We start from the raw sequence: 4,679 nt of genomic DNA on the forward strand, positions 1-4,679 counted from the left end.
AGCTCTGGAGGGTAGGACTCGAACCAATGGCTTCAAGTCACAAGAAAGGAGATTCCAAGTAAACATCAGGAAAAAACTTTCGGACATTAAGAGCTGTTGGACAGTGGAACCATCTCCCTCTGGAGTTTGCGGAATCATCTTCCTTGGAAGTTTTTCAACAGAGGTTAGATGGCCATTTGTCATGGATGCTTTAGCTGAGATTTCCCTTGGGGTCCCTTCCAACGCCACAATTCTAAGATTCTATAAGAGCAGCCCAGGTATAGCAGCCCAACTTTCTGTCCTCCCAGAGGCCAGCCAGACACCAAGCAGGGAATGAAAGAAGTATGTTCCTGTCTGCCCCAAATTTGCAATGGTGACAACGTATACAATTCTCAAAATTCCAAATGAGCCCATAGATTCAAGAGGTTGTGGAGCCCTGTCACACAGGAAGAAAGTTGTTAAGCTACAGGAATGCAATTTGCATCTTGCTAACAGGCCAACTCCCTGAAGGCAGGGGTTTGACCTATATGCCGCTGCTTTAGGGCCAGTGACTCCCACAATAAACCCTTTAACGGGCCCTGTAAACCCTGCTGCTTGGGGGTGCATCAATATGCTGCCCCAACTATAGACTATAGAATACCGACCAAGGCCTAAAACCGCCACCTGAGACCCTAACTAGGGTTTCGCCGCCAAGATACTTACAGCTGAACATCCTCTCCTACTGAGGACTAGACCCTGAGGAGATTTCACCCCTCCCATATCCAAGAATCTCCTGAGGAGTCTGCTGATTCTGCAGAGAGGAGGAGGCCTGTTCTGCTCTCTACTTATTCTGCTCCAGCACCACATCAAAGAGTCAGTCAGTGAGTCAGTCAGTGAGTGGGTCAGTCAGTCAGTCAGTCAGTCAGGGAGAGAGAGAGACTGAGTGTTAGAGATTGTGTGTTTAGATAAGGTTGCTGCTAAGAGCAGCTACAGGCACTCAGTGCGGTTCAGCATTCTTTATGCTTAGACCTATTTAGCTCTGTATATAGTTGTATAATAGTTGTAGTTATAGAATAAAGAGAATATTCTACAGAGCTGCTCTCCGAGTTGTTTATATACTCTGCTGTACTCTGCTGTACGACGACTGTCTACTTGTGGATGTGAATCCAGTGCTCAGAACTCTAAGCTGTGAGTCCACAGCACTTTGACCTGTTCCTGTGCTGAAGGTGGTCTCTGGAAGTGCTACCCAGCTTGCCTAGCCCAGTCGGAGCTGAAGTGGATGAGTCCAGTTAGTGGCACTGGCTCAAGGGCGATGCTGACAGACCCTGCCACCCACCAATCCCTGAGGCTCTAGTGAGTTTGTGGCCTATCTAAGCACTGCTGGGGGAGGAGTTTGGACCATAGGATGGTCGTTGCCGGACTTAGGGCATATCCCTCCAAGTCCGCCTTCACAGATCTGTGCTGCTTAGGCAACTGTGCACCCCATCACATGCCTCGTTGTCAAGGTTAGGCCCCCAGACCTGGGAGGCAACAGGAGTTGTATCTGTACACCTACAATTGCCAAGGACCCCAGCTATGTGTGAGACAAGGCACATGAAGCACTGTATCTGTGGCTAGAGGACATGAACTGCCAGCATATGCCCGTCGATGGCAGTACCTTGAGAAAGAAGGCACTTCAAGGATCCTGCAACGGAGGTCAGCGCCAGTTGGCTGGTCCACTTCAAAATGACACTTCCAATTTGAAGAACATCAAACTGTATCTGCAGACCAAGCGGGCCCTGAGCAGCTGAAGAGACAAAAGCACCCGCTGCTCATCGCCATGTTCCTCAGCAAGACACCATCAGCCCCATCTGACCCACAGCCAAGCACTTTGGGGTACTGGTCTACCTCGCTTGTTGTCGTTTGCAACCTGTCCTCTAGCAATGAGGAAGACAGGGCCACCTTTCGTGTCCGTCCAACACTAAAGCTGTTGTTTTTTTCAAGGGTTTCCAGAGGTTAGAAGATGTTTGCAGGTTTTTCCAACAGGTGCTCCAAATACAGTGGTACCTCGGGTTACAGACGCTTCAGGTTACAGACTCCGCTAACCCAGAAATAGTACCTCGGGTTAAGAACTTCTCAGGATGAGAACAGAAATCATGCTCTGGTAGCTCGGCGGCAGCAGGAGGCCCCATTAGCTAAAGTGGTACCTCAGGTTAAGAACAGACCTCCAGAACAAATTAAGTTCTTAACCTGAGGTACCACTGTACAATAATGCTGAGCATAAAAAGTTAAGCAGCCTATTTAAAAGGTGAAATGTGTTCATACATCTTCCACCTTGGTAAGGTAGGCTGGGATCCCCTTTGCAGCAGCAGATGAGTCCTAGGCAAAGTTCAGAGACTTGCCTGGCCTGCTTTTATGCTGTTAGCTCAGTTGGTAGGAACACTGGTGGTGCTGTGGTCTAAACCACAGAGCCTAGGGCTTGCTGATCAGAAGGTTGGTGGTTCGAATCCCCGCAATGGGGCGAGCTCCTGTTGCTCGGTCCCTGCTCCTGCCAACCTAGCAGTTCGAAAGCACGAAGTGCAAGTAGATAAATAGGTACCGCTCCGGCGTAAAGATAAATGGCATTTCCGTGCGCTGCTTTGGTTCGCCAGAAGTGGCTTAGTCATGCTGGCCACATGACCCAGAAGCTGTACGCTGGCTCCCTCGGCCAATAAAGCGAGATATGAACGCCGCAACCCCAGAGTCGTCCGCAACTGGACCTAACAGTCAGCACAGTAGCAGATTCTGGTCTCAATTCTGCCCATCACACAAAGAACAAATAATTGTTGGCGTCTAGAGAACTTTGAGGCATGGTTCTTTGGTCAGGGGCTTGCTACAGGGAAGGAGGAGGGTTACGCTTTTGCCACAAAGACACATGGCATTTCCACGTACTAGTAACACCTTGTCATAAATCCTACACATGAAATTGCACCACTGGTCTCAAGAAACTCAACAAAACTAGACCTAAGTAGAGCACATGATCAGCACTCCTTTTGCTTTAGTGGAAAATAAGGGTGCTCTATTCTAATTTAATTTTAAAAAGCAGTAGCATATATCTGCACTTGTGCAGCTGCGTCAAGGTGAGAGTGATGTAGGATTTCACAGGGAAAACATACATTTTTGAGTTTACATCTCAGACAAGTGCTATATGAATCTAACAGAGATACGAATTTTTGGCTCTATGAAAGAAGAGCCCAGTTGAGCCCAGTGCTGACTCCTGAAGGGTCAGTGGCTCCAAAGTCACACACTGAAGCCTTTATCAGAAGATGGCAGGGAATGAACCTGGGAGCTTCGTCATACAGTGCACATTCTCTAGAAGAACTACAGCACTTTCGCAACTTGTGCTTGTCAGAGAGGTTGAAGGTGCTTAAAGCAGACATTTCCCAAGTCATCAGCTTATTGTTTTGCTAGCTACACACTATTTTAGAAGTATAAAGCACCAACACAAATTTAAAATGCATTTTATTGAAATATTTGTGTTCCATCAAAAATTGCTCGACTCAAGACACACTGTAGGCTAGAAATCTTTAAGAACTGCATGTTTTAACCAGGTTTTTTGGGTTACAGAAGGGATGGTCAGCTGGCAGGCTGTGGCCTAGATGCAGAGCGCAGATAAAGTATGTGTCGTTCTGGATGACCATATCACATTTTATTCAAGGTGCAGCAAGCAAGGGGATGGGGACTGTTGCCCTGAGTGTTGCAGACAATATATAGTATCGCTGTTCCTTATCAAGGCAGACAAAGGACCGCTGCTGATCTGGCAGATCTTTTAGGAAGCACATTCATAGAATCATAGAGTTGGAAGAGACCACAAGGGCCATGGAGTCCAACCCCCTGCCAAGCAGGAAACACCATCAGAGCACTCCTGACATATGGTTGTCAAGCCTCTGCTTAAAGACCTCCAAAGAAGGAGACTCCACCACACTCCTTGGCAGCAAATTCCACTGTTGAACAGCTCTTACTGTCAGGAAGTTCTTCCTAATGTTTAGGTGGAATCTTCTTCCTTGTAGTTTGGATCCATTGCTCCGTGTCCGCTTCTCTGGAGCAGCAGAAAACAACCTTTCTCCCTCCTCTATGTGACATCCTTTTATATATTTGAACATGGCTATCATATCACCCCTTAACCTCCTCTTCTCCAGGCTAAACATGCCCAGCTCCCTTAGCCGTTCCTCATAAGGCATCGTTTCCAGGCCTTTGACCATTTTGGTTGCCCTCCTCTGGACACGTTCCAATTTGTCAGTGTCCGTCTTGAACTGTGGTGCCCAGAACTGGACACAGTACTCCAGGTGAGGTCTGACCAGAGCAGAATACAGTGGCACTATTACTTCCCTTGATCTAGATGCTATACTCCTATTGATGCAGCCCAGAATTGCATTGGCTTTTTTAGCTGCCATGTCACACTGTTGGCTCATGTCACATTCACGTTCAGCTTCTTGAGTCAGTGACCTCACACCATGCAAGCCAATGAGCTCCATACCTGTGAAGCCTTTTAGTGCAGTGTGGTGGCAGTTTGATTATAGAACTTGACTCTCCACAATGGGTTCAGGTTGCATGTTAAAATATATTGCCAGGCTTGGGAAATAAAGTGGCCAAGCAGAATACACCGGCTGGCCATCCCTGGCTTACAGCATCGCCCTTTTTTCCGTAAGTAATTTTTGACAAACAAAAAGCACAAGTCTGAAATAAAATCAAATAGCTATATG

Source organism: Podarcis tiliguerta, assembly GCF_965153285.1.
Source record: "Podarcis tiliguerta genome assembly, chromosome: 10".
Lineage (NCBI taxonomy): Eukaryota > Metazoa > Chordata > Lepidosauria > Squamata > Lacertidae > Podarcis > Podarcis tiliguerta.